The sequence below is a fragment of the Mustela nivalis genome (genome assembly GCF_964662115.1).
Source record: "Mustela nivalis genome assembly, chromosome: 19".
Lineage (NCBI taxonomy): Eukaryota > Metazoa > Chordata > Mammalia > Carnivora > Mustelidae > Mustela > Mustela nivalis.
This window is the reverse complement of record NC_139038.1, coordinates 25,310,736-25,330,821: the sequence shown is the minus strand read 5'-3', so window position 1 is coordinate 25,330,821 and position 20,086 is coordinate 25,310,736. Positions and strand designations below refer to the sequence as shown.

Sequence of the window (20,086 nt, the reverse complement as noted above, 5' to 3'; positions counted from 1 at the left end):
AATCCCAGGACCCTGGGATCATGACCTGAGCCGAAGGCAGAGGCTTTTTCCTCTGAGCCACCCAGGCGCCCCTACTCTCACAATTTTTAAGGCATTAATTATCTTTCCATCTTTAACCTAGGAGGCCCCTCAGAATCACCTGTGGGATTTTCAGTTTACTATTGCTTTTTAAAACAATTTTAGTATCTTTTATATATATATATGTGTGTGTGTGTGTGTGTGTGTGTGTATTTTCTCTTTTTTTCTTTTTCTTAGAGAAAAAGTCGGGGGAAAAGGAGAGAGAATCCCAGGAAGGCTCCACGCACACTTTGAAGCCGGATGGAGGGCTTGATCTCACGACCCTGAGATCATGACCTGAGCCAAAATTAAGAGTTGGGCACTTAACCAACTGAGCTACTCAGGTGCCCCTAAAACAATTTTAAATGGTTTTTAAATTTATACAAACAATATGCTTGTTCAGCATTACAGGAATATGTATAACATACGCTTGTTCCCAATGACATAGAAACAGGAAGAATAAAAAATATCACCTCTATCCTGTTTCCCTCCCTAGGAGTAACCACTGTTCAGTTGATATTCTTCTTACCACTTTATCCTAATTTATAGGTGTGTTATACTAGTGTTCAATAATTGAGATTCTACTGTATATATGGGTGAGTGATTTAGAAATTGGTTTATCTTGGGAATAATGCATGTTATGTCAGCGCATTTAGATGACAATCTTTAGTCCCACCCCATTCCCCAAGAACTGACCTTTTTTTCTTTTTCCCAAAGGGCTTGGGGCATGTTATCATAATTTGCGATTTCATATGGGTTGGAATAATGGAGTTTTGTCAAAGTTTGGTCCCCACATAGCTCAGTAGGCTTAACCTACTTTCAAATCAGAAATGCAGTGTTGGGGAAAGTCCTTCAGCTCTGGATTCAAATGTTGGCTCTGATGCTTATTAGTGGAGTGACATCAGTCAAAATTTCTTTTCTTTGTATTACTCTCTCTCCTTCAGTCCTCATATTTGTAAAGCCTCCTCATGGAGATGTTAAATCAGGTCATCCATGATGTCAGTTGCCAGGTGGACTCTTTAGCGAGTACTCAGTTTAGTACTAAACTAAATTATTATTACACTTAGTTTTAGTACTAAAGTGTACTCAGTCTAGTTTAGCGACGTTTGCTGTCACGGCACAGAGTGTGGGCACTCTGTTTGGATAGAGTGCGGAACTTGCCACAAGAGGGCGCAAGTGACCAGGTGTGAGTGCACGGCAGTCCTTGGGCTGTGCAGGCAAACAGAGGTTCCAGAGGCACCAGAGGCACCTTTGTATGAATTACAAATAACCCTGCAGGGTGTAAACACCATCCTCTCAGGAGATGGCAGAATAAAATTGTGTCATGAGTATAATTAGTGCTCCAGGGGGCGGCGACAACTCTGCTCTGCCTCTGGGGAGGTTGCCTTCTGGTTGCTATGGAATTTTCACCACCCTTCTCCTCCCAAAAGCACCAAGTCAGAGCCATTTCGTGACCAGGAGCCTTGGTTTCAACACCTTTAAAATGGATGGCATCATACTTTCCATTGCCTCCCCATCAAGTTAGCTAGAGAAATTTGGGCAGAATTGGGGGCCACTTGCAAAAGTGTTTGAATGAACACAAACTAACATATTCATATTTTTTAAAGTATTACTATTTTTAGGGGGGAGGGGCAGAGGGAGAGAGAATCTTTTTTTTTTTTTTTTAAGATTTTCTTTATTTATTTGACAGACAGAGATCACAAGTAGGTAGAGAGACAGGCAGAGAGAGAGGAGGAAGCAGGCTCCCTGCGGAGCAGAGAGCCCCATGTGGGGCTCGATCTCAGGACCCTGGGATCATGACCTGAGCCGAAGGCAGAGGCTTTAACCCACTGAGCCACCCAGGCGCCCCGGGAGAGAGAATCTAAAGCAAGTTCCACGCCCAGTGCAGAGCCTGACACAGGGGTCTATCTTAGGACCCTGAGATCATGACCTGAGCCGAAGGCGGAGGCTTAACCCACTGAGCCATTCAGTTGCCCCCAAAAGTATATATTTAAATTGGTTAATCATGCAGTGCCTGGTGGCTCAGTCAATTAAGCTTCTGACTCTTGATTTTGGCTCAGATCATGATCTTAGGGTAGTGAGATCCAGCCTGTGTTGGGTCCATAATCAAAGGAGCGAGACTGATACAAAGCAAAGGTCAAGCAAAGCTTTATTTTCATGCCAAGCATCGAGAATCAAACCGACCGGCCGGGGCCGCTCCTTGCAAGGAGGCGACTTCTCTCTGCCTTACAGACTAGCTTTTAAGGGCAAAGGCCATGTGGTTGGGCTTAGCCATGCACAGGTGGCCAATGAGATTGTAACAGACAGAGAAAGCTGCACAGTCGTGCTAGGTCACACATAAGTGACCAACTGAATTACAGTTTACCCTATAGTAGATATTTGAACTAGCCTATCACCTTGGTCAGAATTGGCACCCAAAAGGCGCCCAAAGGGCAGGGCCCATACTCCTTGGTCGCTCGAGAGACAGTATGCGCCCCCCACTGTTTGGATACCTCCACCTGGCCTGACCCACCCTTGGATTTGGGCTTTGTTACCTGGGACTGGTTTTGGGGACTTGTTTTTAAGTCAGTCCCCTGGAGGGGGGGGAAGGGACAGTTTAAGTTTTACTGTATAAGCAACAAAGTCACTGTTTAACCGGGTGGAATTGCCCTGGCTGAATAGGCCCTTACACCTGTATGGCTCCTCACTGAGCCAGGAGTCTGCTTGAGATTCTGTCTCTCCCTCTTGCCCCTCCCCCTACTCATGTATGCACTCTCTCTAAATAAATAAATGAATAAATAAATCCTTAAAGAAAATAAAGCTGGCTAATCATGACATACCAAATATTTTCTCATTCAACCCTCAGAACAATCCCATGCAGGGGATACTATCATTATCCCTCCTTGATGATTGAGAGAATGGGAGTCACAGAGAAGGCTAGCAACTTTCCCAACACCACACAGCACAGCTAGGACGCTGTAGAGGCAAGTTTCAAAGTCGTGTTTGTCCAAACTCCACAGCTCGTACATCTAACCACTGCACATACAGTCTTTTTGCTTGAGGTCAAGACTCTTGGACTCAGAGTCAGAAGTCGTGGTTAAATCACAGCTCTTTCACCACTGGGTAAACTTGCTGTGGGCAAGGCTCAGCAGTTTTTTTCTGTTTCTCCATGAAAAATCGGGGTCTGGAGAGAGTGTGACTCTTTAGTCCACTAATATCCCTCTCCTGGAGTAGCACATGTGACATGTGACATGAGCGTGAACGTGCTTTGCAAATTGTAAACGTGTGGTAGGCTGACGAAGTTGAGGATGCTGATGGTGGTGAGGAAACAATCAGGGGTTGCAGGGTCTCACTGAATTTGTGGGTTGGTCTGCTTCCTTCTCCTTTCTTACTCTTAGTCCCATGACTGTACTCATTCACCAAATATCGAGTGCCCACTATGGGACACCCTCTGTCCTGGGCACTGGGGATTCAACAGTCAGACAACAGACAACAGGCACAAGTCCTTACTCTCAGAAAGCTTCCATTCTGGTGGAGGGAGGCAGACGAGATACTCTTGTACCTGTAATGTGTCAGAGCACGAGTGCTTTGGGGCAAAAATAAGCAGGAAAGACTAGGGAGAGGACCCAGGCTGGGAATAAGGTGCGGATGTAACTTGAGTGCTGAGGAAACGGGCTATAGGAATCAGCAAGAGGGGCGCCTGGGTGGTTCAGTGGGATAAAGCCTCTGCCTTTGGCTCAGGTCTTGATCCCAGGGTCCTGGGATCGAGCCCCGAATCAGACTCTCTGCTGAGCAGGGAGCCTGCTTCCTCCTCTCTCTCTGCCTGCCTCTCTGCCTACTTGTGATCTCTGTCTGTCAAATAAATAAATAAAATCTTAAAAAAAAAAAAAGGAATCAGCAAGAGACTGTCATCATCCTTTTAAGAGCACAGCTCTGTTGTGTTAAGTACATTCACTCTGTCGTGCAACAGATCTTTAGAACTTTTTCATCTTGCAAAATCGAAACTCTGTACCAGAAAAACACTGTTTCCCCCTGGCCCTCCCCACACCCTTTCTACTCTCTGTTTTCATGAGTTTGACTACTTTAGGTATTTCATATGAGTGGAATGATATACAATTTGCCCTTTGGTAACTGGCTGGTTTCACTTAGCATAATGTCCTCAAAGTTCATCCATGTTGTAGCATGTATCAAAACGTCCTTCCTTCCTTTTTTTTTTTTTAAGATTTTATTTATTTATTTGACAGAGAGATCACAAGTAGGCAGTGAGAGGGGGAAGCAGGCTCCCCACCTAGCAGGGAGCCTGACGTGGGGCTCGATCCCAGGACCCTGGGATCATGACCTGAGCTGAAGGCAGAAGCCTTAACCCACTGAGCCACCCAGGCACCCCTGAACTCATATTTTCTTTATCCAGCCTTCTGTTGTTGGATATTTGGGTTGCTTCTACCTCTTGGCTATGGCAGATATGCCACAGTGAACATGAATGCGCAATATCTCTTTGAGATCCTGCTTTGAATGCTTTTGGATATATACTCAGAAGTGGATTTGCTGAATCAGATGGTAGTTCTGTTTTTAATTATTTAAGGAACTGTTTTTCCATGATGGCTGCACCAATTTACATCCCCACCAACATTGCCCGAGGGCTTCAATTTCTCTACATCCCAGCCAATACTTGGCTATTTTCTGTTGTTTTGATAGTGGCAATCTTAATAGATATGACGTGATAGCTCATTGTGGTTTTGATCTGCATTTCTCTTATGACTAATGATGTTGAGCATCTTTTCATGTACTTGTTGGCCATCTGTATGTCTTCTTTGGAGAAATGTCTATTCAAGTCCTTTGGCCATTTTAAAATCTAGTTGTTTTTTTTTTTTTAAAGATTTTTATTTATTTGTTAGAGAGAGATACAGAGCGCAAGCACAGGCAGACAGAGTGGTAGGCTAGAGGCAGAGGGAGAAGCAGGCTCCCCGCCGAGCAAGGAGCCCGATGTGGAACTCGATCCCAGGACGCTGGGATCATGACCTGAGCCGAAGGCACCCGCTTAACCAACTGAGCCACCCAGGCGTCCCTAAAATCTAGTTATTTTTGTTGTTTGTTGTTGGGTTGTAGAAAAAAATTTTTTTAAGGATTTTTTTTTAAGGTTTTATTTATTCATTTAACAGAGAGGGAGAGTACAAGCAGGGAGAGCAACAGGCAGAGTGGGAGGGAGAAGCAAGCTCTCTGCTGAGCCCGGAGCCAGATACAGGACTCGATCCCAGGACCCTGGGATCACAACCTGAGCTGAAGGCAGCTGCTTAACAAACTGAACCACCCAGGCATCTCAAGGGTTGTAGAAATTCTTTATATATTCTGGATATTAGCTCTTTATCAGATATATAGTTTGCAAATATTTCCCCCCATTCCTTAGGTTGGCTTTTCTACTCATTGTTCATTTTATTTAATAGACCTCTCCTGACTATCTCTGAGGTCACTGGCAGTGTCTTTTTGCTTACCATCCCATTCCCCCCAAGTCTAGCTGTTGGAGGGTGTCATGGAGAGGACATGGACATTAGTTGGCCCTTGAGCTGGCCCTGCGCAATGCTGGCTTCTCACCCTCTCCTCTGTCTTTGGTATGTACATTCTGCCTACTGTTTCCACATTTGGAGCTGCTTTCAAAAATGCAAACTTGAGAGAGTAAGGTGTTGTTGAAAATATCTGGACTTGCTACTTGACTAAACCCCATTAAGGCTTCTATATAAACTATATAAGATTCTAGAAGACAGGTATAGAGTTCTACTTGTCTTGCAACTGCCCATGACAAGCCTGGTATATGTCTCCTTGCTTATTAAACCTGCCACCTATCAGTCTCTTTCTTGGGTCTTTCTTTGCCCTCTGTGTACAGGGCCAATTTCAAATTACACATGGGAAGCTCCTGAATTTGCAAACCAACACTAGCACCATGCCTGGTTCCCACCAGCCTTACCCCAAATGTTTCCTGGAGGAAATAAGGAAGGGCTGAATAAATTCTAGAAGAGAACTGGGAGAGGTATTTGAGGAACATCCTATGGGTTCCTGCCCCAAACCAGCAGTATCCAATGGAAGTATAATAGGAGACACATAATTTTAAAGTCTCTAGTAGCTGTATTTTAGAAAAGGAGAAATAGGAGAAAATAACTGTAATAATATATTTTATTTAACTATCTGTATCCAAAATATCATTTTGGATGCAATCATTTTAAAACTTCTTCTTTTAAAAAATATTTTATTTATTCATTAGAGAGAGCACAGCAGAGGGAGCAGCAGAGGGAGAAGCAGGCTCCCCGCTGAGAAGGGATCCCTGCTCGGCTTGATCTAGGACCCAGAGGTCATGACCAGAGCTGAAGGTTGTTGTTCAACTGACTGAGCCAGCCAGGTACCCCCATTTTTAAACTTCTTAATGAGTTTGAAAAATGTGTTGTTGGATTTTTTTTAAATCCTATGTCTTTTTTTTATGATTTTATTTATTTATTAGAGATCACAAGTAGGCAGAGAGGCAGGCAGAGAGAGAGGGGGAAGCAGGCTCCCCGCTGAGCAGAGAGCCTGATGCAGGGCTTGATCCCAGGACCCTGAGATCATGACCTGAGCTGAAGGCAGAGGCTTTAACCACTGAGCCACCAGGCACTCCCCCCCCCTTTTTTTTTTAAGATTTTATGTATTTAAAATACAGTGAGAGAGGGAGCACAGCAAGAGGGAGTGGGAGAGGGAGAAGAAGGCTCCCTGCTCTGGGAGCCCGAAGCAGTGCTCCATTCCAGAACCCTGAGCCAAAGGCAGACGTTTAACGACTGAGCCACCCAGGCACCCCTAATCCTATGTCTTAAAAACATCTCAGTACATTGGTGCCACAATTTCAAGTGCCGCATAACCGCATGTGGCTAGTGGCCAATGTTTTGGAGAGTGCAACCCTAGCCTGTGGCCCTTGGGAACTTTTGGGTGCCGGCACGTGGCAGCCAGTGGGAGCTTGGGAAGGTTTGCTGGATGGAAGAAAGCAATGAACGCAGATCTGGGACCATGAATAGAAGTCTCCAATGCCAACAGGTGTACTAACCCAGCACTTGCAGGAACTTGGCTAGATTCCAGGAAAGCGATCTCCCCTCCAGGCAGGAAGTCCGGACACGCAGCCTAGCTACCTGCTGCCCCAGCCAGGATGTGCTTTGCAGGCAAGCAGACGCAGCAGCGGCCAGAGCTCCAGACTCTGGGGACGTGAAAGCCGACTGGAGGTAGGGCAGGTTCGCCATGTCTCTGGGCCAGCTCCGGGACTGTCTTCCCAGGTATCTACCAAGATTCAGCGGCTTTGGCAGAGCCTCCTCCCTGGCTCCGAGAGAGGGGACCAATGCGCAGAACCAGGCGCTCCAGCAGAGTTTTTCCCCAACTTGGGGTGACTGGGTTGTGGCCCTGTGGTGGGGGGAGCGAGCTGGGATGGGGTACAAGAAATGGGTGGGGAGAACCACCCCGGACCTGGAATCTTAGAATGGGAGGATCCAGACTTTGGCATCGAGCTGACCCATTGTGTTAAGAAAGCCTCTTAAGAGTGCACACAATCCGTAGCCCTGTGTAGGGGAAAGAATAATTGCACCCAATTATCTGGCACTCACGGAACCGTGCTGGGCCACTGGGTCATGATTCAGAGCTCACTTTGGAATTGCACTGTTATGCGCTCTGTGCCTCTGGGCAAGTTACTTACACTCTCTGGGCTTCAGTGTTCTCCTCCATTAAAAGGGACTCAAAATAAGACCCCTTTCCTAGGGTTTCTGTGAGCCTTGTGTGTGCTGGGGACACAAGAAGCACTTCCTGAATGTTAGGTATCCAGTTTTTTCCCCAGACAGTCTCCTGAGATAGTGCCTCCCAGTTCCTTTTCACCCATGAAGAGATTTGGGCTCAGACAGGTTAAGTAACTTGTCTGCAGCAATTAGATGGAAACAGCAGAATTTGAATCCAGGAAGTGGAGCTGTAGAGACTGGGCATAATGTCTAATCCAGGTCCCACTATTTCCTAGAAGGTTGAAGGGAGGTGGGAGAAAGCTGCTTCTGAGACCCCTTGTCCCTGTCTGTGTAATGGGTACAATGATGTAATGGTGAGGGGTTATTGTGAGGACTAACTGAGTTAGCACACATAAGTGTATCCTACTAGAGTGCCACAAGGGTAGGCTCCTTCTGTTCTGTTTGCACATCTAGCCCCAGTGCTTGGCACACAGTAGATGCTCAGTAAACACTTGATAAGTGGATGAGAAGCACATATTAGTTGTTATTCTTACAACAATCCCTGCTACTGATAAGGAGCCTGAGGTTCAGGGAGGTTAGGTAACTTGGTGGATGTTACCTGGGTGCCTGGTAGAGGGGTCAGCATCTGAACCCGGGTCTGTTGATCATAAAGTCTGCATGTTCTTGACATTCAAGTTCCATCATCCCCTAGTCCAGTGACTATGGCAAGTTATTGCTCTTCTGGGTCTCAGTTTCCTTATCTAGAAAATGGGGACAATAATGATCACTACCCCACATGGTTTTCTTCTGGATCAAATAAATCTAAAGCACTCAGAACAGTGCCTGGGACTTCAGCAGATGCTCAGCAAACACTCGCTGCAGTGAATGCTGTGACTTTCCCTGCAAGAGTAAAGCGGATGGTCTAGCAGTCGTGTTCATTTAGAGGAGGCAGAGGGAAGAGTGGAAGTGGCAGGGGATGGAGGGGGGGGACCAAGGAGCTTACTTGCCTTCTGTGTAGTTCACAGAGCCAGGCCCCTGTTTGCTATCTGGAACATTCCTGAGAAACTCCCTACACTCAGTGCAGAGGGAGGAGTGTCACCTGGTATCCTAGTCTCCATCCAGTATCAAAGCGGCTGTCACTGGGAGGCTTTTGTTGTGTAAAGAGGGCCCAGTGCTTCAGTGCATTACCCACTGCAGCTGATGAGGCTTTTGGGAGGAGGGTTTCAGGTGGCAGGGACAGTTACATAGTAATTATTCTGGCTAGACCTGGATTCAGATATTGTCTTGGAGTATTTCCCAGCTCCGGGACTTTTGCAGGTTGCTTTCTGAGCTTCAGTTCCCTGATCTGTAGGGGCTCAATATGTAAAAATATGGTATAGTTTCTAGAAGTGGGGAAATGGAGGGGCAGAAAAATTTTCCTAGAGGAAATTGCTGAGGTGCTGATTTCCTTGTCTTGTCAATGGGAATTGGAAGATACTATCCAAAGTTTGTGACACACTGTATCATTCACAGCAGTGGTTCTCAACTGGGGGTGATTTTACCTCCCAGAGGATACTTGTCCATTCCTGGACTTATTTTTGGTTGCCCACAGCTTGTGGGGTTGGTGATGGGGAATGTCCTACTGGTACCTAACGGAGGGAAGTTGGGGACACTGCTAAACATCCTCTAATACTCAGGAGAGCCCCCACAACACAGCGTATCTCACCCAAAATGTCAACAGTGCTGAGGTTGAGGGACCCTGACTTATACCTACTTGAGAATTATTGATTTGTCCTTTTGCAGTCAAATGCTCTACCACTGAGCTATACCTCCCCCTTTAAAAAAAAAAAAAAAGATTTTATTTATTTATTTGACAGAGAGAGATCACAGGTAGGCAGAGAGGCAGGCAGAGAGAGGGGGGGAAGCAGGCTCCCTACTGAGCAGAGAGCCTGATGCAGGTCCCTATCCCAGGACCCTGAGATCATGACCTGAGCCGAAGGCAGAGGCTCAACCCACTGAGCCACCCAGGCACCCCTGCCTGGCTTGTCCTTTTGCTTTGAACTCTGAGTTGGCTAGGCTCCGTACTGATTGACAGGCAGGATTTTGTAACAGGCATTCCACAAGTCGCCCCATGGATGACAGGTCTGGGAACTATTAAGCCCAGTGGAGGTAGAGTGTATTGTCCCCATTTTGTAGATGAGGGTGGGGAAAATTGAGGTTCAAAAGGATAGAATCGTAGAGCCTCAGACGGGTAGAGTTGTAGAGCACTAAAGTAAGGACGCAAGTCAGCTTGCTGTGAAATGTGGGCTGGTTCCACGCTGCCTGTCCTTTATCTCTGGAAAGGCCCTGCCATCATAATCATGGAGTTAACTTATAAGGTCTGAATGTTGCCCCCGGGGCTGTTCCTGCTTGAGGGTGTCTAGTGGAGCATAATGTTGTGGAAGAATGCTTCGGTGAATACAGGAAAAGATGGGCTCTTTTCACTCCACCTTACTCTCTGGGATTAAAAAAAAAAATCAACCTAATACTTCCTTATGGTATCTAAGAGATAAAATAACATTTAGTAAGGACTTTGCTCTTTTTAGTGTGCTGATGCGAAAAGAACAGTGTTGGGAGGGCAGCGCTGGGGTTCAGGAAGAAAGTACAACAGGTTGGGCTCCCAGGCAGGGTGTCTTTACACACCTAGCACACAGAGGCCACGACACCATCATGACATTGGGGATCAAGGACTGATCTGCATTTTAAGTGGATGTGACCCGGGGTTATTTATTGGCTGATGAGGGGAGAGAAGCTGGATGGCCAGTCCCAGTAGGGTGACTAAGAGAACAAGCAGGGCTGTGTCTCAGACACAAGACGATTGGCTTTATGGGTTAGTATTTAAAAAAAAAAAAAAAAGGACTTGTGTCTCTGCAGAGTGGAGAGGGAACGCAGGAAGGAAGGCAGGTAAGAAAGGGTTTTGTATTTTGTTTTTTAAGAGCTTATTTATTTATTTATTTATTTGAAAGAGAAAGTGTCCAAGTGAGGGGAGACAGAGAGAGAATCCCCAGCAGACTCCACGTTGAGCATGAAGCCAATGCAGGGCTCAATCCCCGAGACCCTGAAATCATGATGTGAGCCGAAAGCAAGAGTTAGAGGCTTAGCTGACTGAGCCACCCAGGCACCCCAAGATACGGTGTCTTGAAAGTGGTGTGGGGGTTCCAGAAATGATAGAGAACCCTTGGGGATGTGCCCCGGGAGAAAGCAGAAGCAGGCTGTCCTGTTGCTTATCACCAGGTGCCAGGTCCGGAATAAATGTACAATTTCCTGTTAGAGGCAAGAATGATTATGGGGAAATGGGAAGCAAGGAAGCGCGTCGGTGAGCAAGCTCCAGAGCCGTCTTCCTTTCCTGAATCAAAATCTGGGCTTCTCCAGGTCCTGCTGTGCCACTGTGTGTGAGTTATTGTTACCTTGCAGGGCTCCGTTTGCTTGTCTGTAGAATGGGTAGAGTGCTAAGGACTGCCACCTCCTCTTGATGTAGCAGGGTTAGTAAGACAGTATGGTGCACGGTAAGCCACTCAAGAAATGTTGGTTCTAGTGCCTTCTTAGCGCAGTAGGCAGCGCATCAGTCTCATAATCTGAAGAAATGTTGGTTCTAACTCCCCCTCTTCCTCTTTGCCCTTCTCTTCTTCCTCTGATAACAATGAAGATGATGACCATGATCCAAGTTCAGAGATACATGAGTTAGAATCCCATCTGCTTCTATTTAGCTGTGTGATCTTGGATAAATTACTTAACTCTCTCTGGGCTCCAATGTAACCGTCATAGAGTGGGGATAATAATACTAATAATATCTCTCCATAAACTTGTTGGGAGATATGATTACTAATGCATGTGAGGGGCACAGCATGGTGCCTGGAACTTAGGAAGGCACTCAGTAAAGTGGCGCTGTCTTTGTGCGTATGGATACCATTGTTGTCTGACTAGTTCCCTTCTGCCCTGGAGAGGGAAAGAAGAGTTCAATGGATATGGATGTTGAGGAAGTAAGGTTAATAATCACGTTCTGCCAGGCAGGGTGCTCTCCCCTGAGGGAAGGGTCAGGATGAAGGTATATACTTCTTTCTAGAAGTTCAATGAATCACTCCGTGGTTTATGTTTGCCAGGAGTTCCCAGAATGGAGTGCCGTGAGACTGGATTATATTACTGCTCAGGCTATTCTCAGCCACCTCAGGTTCAATGTTCCCAGAGATAAACCCAGGCTGATGCAATGCTAATCATCGGTAGGGTCATGTCTGGAAAGAACACTCCTTACCTATAAGAAAAGAAGTAAGGGGCTGGATAAGTTTTCTGTATTTTTACAAATGCCAGAAGAAGCAAGTTCTATTTTCTATGGCATTTGAATCAGGGTAGATAGCATTTTAAAAGAAGAGCAGAAAGTCCTATTTCTATAAATTCACAGGGAGACTTGGAGGTCCAGAGTTGCTGTTCCCAGTCTTTGATTTGTTAGCACCCCCAACAAATGAAAAATCGTGGCTCTCCAAAAGAGAGGTGGAATCTTCTCCTGTGGCAGAGACTTGACTTACAAATTTTATGATCAGAGGAAAGCCCTTAGCAGGAGAGGAGGTAGGTGGAAATCCCAGGAAGACGGTTTAATTCACCCCGCTGGAACTGTCATTCCTGGGGTGACTCATGAGATGCCTGAATTGCAGGGTCCTCTACGCCAGTCACTGTGGAACAGAGCCAAATTGGAAGAAAAACACAAATCAGTAACCTTTAGCCTGTTCTGGCGTGTCTGGGTGGTTGGTTGGTTAAACATCTGCCTTAGGCTCAGGTCATGATCCTGGGGTTCTGGGATCGAACCCTGCCTTAAGCTTCAGGCTTTTTGCTCAGCAGGGGTATACTTCTCCCTCTTTCGCTCTGTTCTTACCTTGCTTGTGCATCCTCTCTCTCTCAAATAAATAAGTAAAATATTAGAAGAAAGAAAACCCAGGAACCCTCTGCTTCTGTTTTTTTTCCCCCCTCCAAATCTGGAACCATAATACTTGGGTTGTATTATATAATGTTTGTTTGTTTGTTTATAAGATTTTATTTATTCATTTGACAGACAGAGATCACAAGTAGGCAGAGAGGCAGGCAGAGAGAGAGGAGGAAGCAGGCTCCCTGCTGAGCAGAGAGCCCGACACGGGGCTCGATCCCAGGATCCTGAGATCATGACCTGATTCGAAGGTGGAAGCTTTAACCCACTGAGCCACCCAGGCGCCCCCATATATAATGTTTGTTTAAATAGGCATTATAAGGAACGAGTATAGGGATCTGAATTAGTCTGGTTAAGAACTAAGTTTTTAGGGGTGCCTGGGTGGCTCAGTCAGTTAAGTACCTGCCTTCAGCTCAGGTCATGATCTCAGGGTCCTGGGATTGAGCCCTGCATCGGGCTTTCTGCTCAGTGGAGAGTCTGCTTCTCCCTCTCCCTCTGCCTGCCACTCTGCCTACTTGTGCTCTCTCTCTCTCTCTAATAAATAAATTAAAAAATATATATATATTTTTAAAAGAACTAACTTTCTAGCCCTGGAGGTGGATCCAGAAGGGGGTTCTTTTTCTTCTCAAAGAGAGAGGCTTGCCACAGACCCTGGGTGTGGATAGAGCTCACCCTGGCTTTACTCTTCTCTCCTGCCTTTCTGAGACCCAGTGGTAGAGAAAGCAGTAGGGGATCTAGCCACAGCAGATATTAAGGTTTATCATTTTTCCCTGCTCCTGGCAGGAGTCTGAGCACATGGATGGTGGCGAAGGGGATGAGGAGGGGTTTCCACTTCTCCTGGAAGTGAGGTCCTTCCTTGGATTGCAGAGGAGGCCACTGCTTCTAGCAGCTCTCAGTGGCGACAAGAGCTATTACATATCTTGTGTTGTCTCTGGCTCTCCCAGAGAGGGGTCCTTGTTCTTCTGGGACAGATTGGAGCAGGCCAGCCATGCAGGAAGACACTGAACTGCCAAGGTGCAAGTAACCCACCACTTTTCCTTCCCACCTCCCTCCACCTGCTTTAACCAGCTGCTTTGTACTGATTCTTAAACCTTGGGGTACAAAAGAATCTCTTGGAAACCTGATAAAAAGGCGAATTACCAGGTCCCATTCTAGATCCACGAAATAAAAACTTGTGGGAATGGGCCCTGAGCTCAAGTGGTCTTCCCAGGACTGGTGGGTTCCCAGGATATGGAACTTCCAGTGTTAAAACCAGGTCAGTTCTGGGTATACTGGGACTGGTTGGTCATCTGATGATCCACAGGCCCCCGTCTCCAGCAAGCTCCCAGGTGAGTCTTGTGGGCTCCTCAGCTTGATGTGCACTCATCAGTGAAGCTTTATTATTTTTTTAAAAGATTTATTTATTTGAGAGAGAAAGAGAGGAAGGGAGGGGAAAAGGAAGAGGGAAAGAGAGAGAGAGAGAGTGAGTCTGAGATCATAACCTGAGCTGAGATCAAGAGTCAGATGCTTAACCGACTGAGCTACCCAGGCACCCATGATCAGCAAGGCATTAAATATTGGAGTTTCTGGGGTACCTTGGTGACTCAGTCTGCCTTTGGCTCAGATCATGATCCAGCCCTGCGTCAGGCTCCCTGCTCAGTGGGGAGTCTGCTTCCCCCTCTCCCTCTGCACCTTCCTGCCACCCTCCCTGCTTGAGCCCTCCATCTCGCTCTGTACTCTCTCTCTCAAAAAAATAAAATCTTTAAAAAATAAATATTGGAGTTCATTTAGGCTTTATTCTTCCTTAGACTTGCACAAATATAACATCCTCATGGCTACTTACTGCTCTTTACATTAAAATTAATTAAAATAAAAAAATTAATTAAAATTAGGGGCCTCTGGTGGCTCAGTTGGTTAAGCATCTGTCCTGGGCTCAGGTCGTGATCCCAGGGTCCTGGGATTGAGCCTCACATGGGGCTCCTTGCTTGGCAAGGAGCCTGCTTCTCTCTCTCCCTCTGCCCATAGCATCTCTCTTGATCTCTGCCTTGGTCTCTCCCTCTGCCTGGGCACACTCTCTCTCTCTGTCAAATAAATAAGCAAAATCTGTAAAAAAAAAAAAAAAAAAAATTAAATTAGGGGTGCCTGGGTGGCTCAGAGGGTTAAGCCTCTAACTTCGGCTCAGGTCATGATCTTAAGGTCCTGGGATTGAGCCCCACATCAGGCTCTCTGCTCAGCTGGGAGCCTGCTTCCCCCCCTTCTGCCTGCCTCTCTACCTACTTGTGATCTCTCTCTCTCTGTCAAGTAAATAAATAAAATCTTTTAAAAATTTTAAATTAATTGGGGTGCCTGGGTGGCTCAGTCAGTTAAGTGTCTGCCTATCTGCTCAGGTCATGATCCCAGGCTCCTGGGATCAAGCCTCGCATAGGGCTCCCACTCGGCGGGAAGCCTGCTTCTCCCTCTTCCACTCCACTGCTTGTGTTCCCTCTCTCGCTGTGTCTCCCTCTGTCAAATGAATAAGTAAAATCTTTTTAAAAAATTAAAAAAAATTAATTAACTAAAATTAAACAAAATTAAAATCCAGTTCCTCCCTTGCACTAGCCACATTTTAAGTACTCGGTATATACATGTAGCTAGTGGCTGCTGTAGTGGACAGCATTGTATAGGATGATTATATCATGGTAGAAAGTTCTGTGAGTATTGCCTTAGATGATCTCTAGAATGGGCTTTCTCAACCTCACCACTATCAACATTTTGGGTCAGATAATTCTATTTTGGGGACTGTTCTGTACATTGTAAGATGTTTAGCATATCCCTGGCTTCCTCCACCTATTAGATGCCAATATCACACACCTCACCCTGAGTTGTGACAACAAGAAAGGCTTCCAGAGGTTGTCAAATGTGGTATCTGAAGGCAAAATTGCACTGATTGAGAATCAATGCCGGAGACACATGGCTTCTACCAATCTCTTTCTTTCTTTCTTTCTTTCTTTTTTTTTTTTAAAGATTTTATTTATTTATTTGAGAGACAGAGATCACAAGTAGGCAGAGAGACAGGCAGAGAGAGAGGAGGAAGCAGGCTCCCTGCTAAGCAGAGAGCCCAATGTGCTGATCTCAGGACCCTGGGATCATGACCTGAGCCGAAGGCAGAGGCTTTAACCCACTGAGCCACCCAGGCGCCCCTACCAATCTCTTTCTGAAAGAAGGAAAGCCAGCCACACACCCTGCATTTCAGACAAGAGCGTTGGTACCTTAATGCAGATGTCATTTTGCACTTTCCTTGCATTGGTCTGCTTTACATAGAAGGCCTGTGGGCCTCACCTACTTTGGGGACAGTCTTATATACAAGAAAGTTTTGTTACAAAATGTTATTTGCAGGGCACTTGGCTGGCATGGAAAGAGCGTGCAACTCTTGATCTCGGGGTCCTGAGTTTGAGCCCCACATTGGGTGTAGAGGTTCCTCAAAAATTATTTTAAATAAAATATTTAAAGTTTTAAATATTTTAAGATTTTTAAATTAAAGTATTCTTAACATTAAATATTTTTAAATAAAATAAAAACTTAATATATTTTTTACAATGTCATTTGGATGGAGAGGGGTTTTGGTTTCAGTAAGTGTGAGACTGCTGGAAGGAACCTAGGGAGTCCTGGGAGAGTCCAGAGACTTCTCACCAAGAATGGATTGTAGTAGAAAAGGAGGTATCTTAGCTAGTGTAATGAGATTTGAGAGCCTTCAAAGCATCTATATCAATAAAAGAGTGATCCTATCCTAGCTTTTACTTGAATTTTCCTCTGAAGTTTACTTGCTGACATTTGTCAGTTCTATCATCCCAAGTATCCCAAATTATTTAAAAACAATGTTAGAGTCATCTTAATTTGATTATAGAAAGCACTTGTGACCTTCACGGTAACCACAGTACATTAGACCATTCTCTGGGTGGATTTTTGCCATGTCTAGGTGATGCCCCTCATGAATTTAAAGTCCGTGTTCATTTTCCAGCCTCTGACTCTTTCTCACATTTTTAGCAAGCTAAAAATCTTACATTCTTTTAAAATATATATATATATATATTTAAAGATTTTATTTATTTATTTGATAAAGAGAGTGACATAGTGAGAGAGGAAACACAAGCAGGGGGAGTGGGAGAAGGAGAAGCAGACTTCCCGCTGAGCAGGGAGCCTGATGTGGTGCTCGACCCCAGAACCCTGGGATCATGAAATGAGCCAAAGGCAGATGCTTAAGGACTGAGCCACCGAGGCGCCCCTAAAAATATAATATATTTTTAAAAATTTAGAGGCAGGGAAGGGGAAGAGGCAGAGGAAGAAGAAGAGAGAATCTTGACTAAATTCCATGCCCATTGTGGAGCCTGACATGGGGGGGGGGGGCCCGTCCCACGACTCCAAGATTATGACCTGAGCTGAAACCAAGAGTCTGGCGCATAACTAACTGAGCCACCCAAGTGTCCCTCTGCTTGCATTCATAAAATATAATTACCTTTCTTTGGAAATTAAGCAAATGTCTTAAAAATTAAGTAAATTATTTTATAAAGGGAAAATATAAAGAAAGAACAGGAATATATATCCATTTAGCTCTATTTATATTTTTCCCTCCTATTCATAGTTTTGATACTGGCCTTTTGCAAACACAGACCTTATTTTCTGAAGGATCCCAATGTATAGTTGTTTTTTGTTTGTTTTCCCCAAACCTATGGTTACGACTACACCTGGGTCAAAGGTGGATACAGTCTCTGAGAAGGCCGTGGGGCATGAACTAATGCTTACTTACCGGAGGGTTTTATGAAATGGGTGATTGAAGGATTTGCCCTCACATGGTTGTAAGATACTATTTAAATTGCCTTTATTTCCTTGTTCTAAACATTACACACTGCAGATAAAAGATTCTAAAGCATTTGTTTGTAGTGGTGTGGGTGGTGACAGCCAAAGTAATCACTAAGCTAATATGGTAACAAAGAGCATAAACAAAATCTAGGTTTCTGCTGAAATGTGGGTTTGCTTAGGGTGGCTTCCTGCCCTGGTAACTGCTCAGGGATGGGCGGTGGCCTTCACTTCTTGTGTTGGAATTGTCTTTGCAAGGTCAGGTGCCTGAGAATGAAATGGAGGCTTCCAGAACTGTGATTATGAAAGCTTGCTTGAAATGAGAGGCCTGGGAATGGACCATTTCTTCTTTTAAAATCCTTTTCTCTTCCCTTTCAGGAATTCTTAAAATTACAGACTGGTATTTTGTGTGCATGTGTTGGGGTAAGGGGTTGCAATGCAGTTATATTATTATGTAATGTCTGTTGTATCCCAGGATTTAGTCTTCTGTGTTCCACCTTCATGATTTTTGCCCCTTTTCTTACCATGCATACTAATATTTATCTATCTTTTTTTTTAACCTAACAGATTTATTTTATTTTTAATTATTTTTAATTTTTTTATTTTTAAAAGATTTTAGTAATTTATTTGACAGAAAGACAAATCCCAAGTAGGTAGAGAGGCAGGCAGAGAGAGAGAGAGGGAAGCAGGCTCCCTGCTGAGCAGAGAGCCCGATGTGGGACTCGATCCCAGGATCCTGGGATCACGACCTGAGCCAAAGACAGAGGCTTTAACCCACTGAGCCACCCAGGTGTCCCCTAACGGATTTATTTTAAAAGGAAGCTTATGTCATTATTGTAAATGGAAAACTTATGTTGCTTGCTTATAAATATAGGTGACTAAATATTTACATATAAATATACATACAAGGAAAACCAAACCATGTTGTTAAATCCTAGCTAGATTATGCTGAGTGAAGGCAGTCAGTCTCAAAGGGTTGCATTCTGTGTGGTTCCATTCATTCAATATTTTGGAAAAATGCAAAGCTAGAGTCGCAGAGAATAGATCAGTGGTGGTGGACAGAGGGGTGGTAGGAGTTGATCACAGAGGGATGGCACAAGGGGGTTTTGGGGTAATGGTACTGGTCTGTATCCCAGTGGTGATGGTGGTATGCATGTGTTCAAACGTGTAGAACTAGACACCAAAGATATTTTTTGTGTGCTAATTTCAAAAATAAATTCTAGTCGAAAGTTGTGGCCTCATGAAGGTTCTGAGCTTGGAGCTTTGCTCTGTCTTTGTTGAAAAAGAGACAGTGGCAAATTCAGATAAGTGTTAAAGACTAACACCAACGGAGACTTTACCTAGTTGTTAGTTAGAAATATTGAATGGGAATTAAGAAAGAAGAAATGATCGCCAGAAGATTCCTTACTATTAAAAAAAAAAAAAAAAGATTCCTTAGTATTTTCCACAAGGGGGATGATCCTTTCAAAAATCCCTGAACTGTGGCGTCTGAGTGGCTCAGTGGGTTAAAGCCTCTGCCTTCGGATCGGGTCATGATCTCAGGGTCCTGGGATCGAGCCCCACGTGGGGCTCTCCACTCAGCAGGGAACCTGCTTCCCCCTCTCTCTCTGCCTGCCTCTCTACCTGCTTGTAAACTCTCTCTCTCTGTCAAATAAATAAATAAAATCTTAAAAAAAAAATCCTGAACTGATCCCAAACGCTCAGTTTATTTATTTATTTTTTAAAGATTTTATTTATTTATTTGACAGAGAGAGAGAGTTCGCAAGCAGGCAGAGGGGCAGGCAGAGAGAGAGGGGGAAGCAGGTTCCCTGCTGAGTGGAGAGCCCCATGTGGGGCTCGATCCCAGGACCCTGAGATCATGACCCCGAGCCAAAGGCAGAGGCTTAACCCTCTGAGCCACCCAGGCGCCCCCCAAACCCTCAGTTTATAAATGGGATATGTTTGTGCCGAAAATTGGACCCAGGCATGAGAAGTGCTGTGTGAACCCTCCCACCAGCCCCCTTATCCAGAGGAATCCAGTTGATCCCAGTGTAGGTTTGTTTTGCCTTTCATTGGTTGAGATGTCCTCATCATGATGGACCCCACGTGATGGATGAGATGAATGAGAACTTTGTAGGACAACCTTCATTTGTTCATGCAACAAATATTAATTGAGAGCTCTTACATGCCAGGCATGGTGCTAGATGCTGGGCATATGAGGAGCAAAATAGTGTAACTCCTGCCATGGCAGAGCTTTCAGTCTAGTGGAGGACAAGTATTGAACAATACAAGCACAGAAAGTAATATATAATTACAAACTGGTAAGTCCCATGGGCAAAAGGACAGGATGCTATGATAGAGGCTCAAGGGGAACTATTTGCATGTCCAGGAATAAAGGAGACCGCTCTGTAAAGCAGCATTTAAGGTGATACCTTAAGGATGAAAGGTTAGCCTGGCCAAGAGTGAAGGGACAAGCATTCTAGGCAGAAGGAATAGCATGTTCAAAGGCCATGACCCAGGAAAACAGGCCAGTGTGTCTAGTGCAGGGCATAGTGAACTACGTCCCTGGGTTCAGATGTGGCCTGTGAACTAAGAATGGTTTTTATATTTTAAAATT

At 45.0% G+C, this 20,086-nt stretch overlaps 1 protein-coding gene across 5 annotated transcripts in view; it reads left to right on the top strand.

The window, feature by feature from the left end:
* TMC5 (transmembrane channel like 5) overlaps window positions 1-20,086 on the top strand; it is an 85,860-nt gene that overhangs the window by 2,797 nt on the left and 62,977 nt on the right. For 2 of the 5 annotated variants that reach the window (XM_082714884.1, XM_082714889.1), the window contains exon 1: window positions 7,019-7,268. The exons of 1 other annotated variant lie outside the window; for it this stretch is intronic. The gene's annotated coding sequence lies outside the window, so the exon portion shown is untranslated. Of the gene's footprint in view, window positions 1-7,018; window positions 7,320-10,408; window positions 10,671-20,086 lie in introns of those variants that run through there. 2 more of the 5 variants (XM_082714885.1, XM_082714888.1) reach the window with 2 other exon arrangements.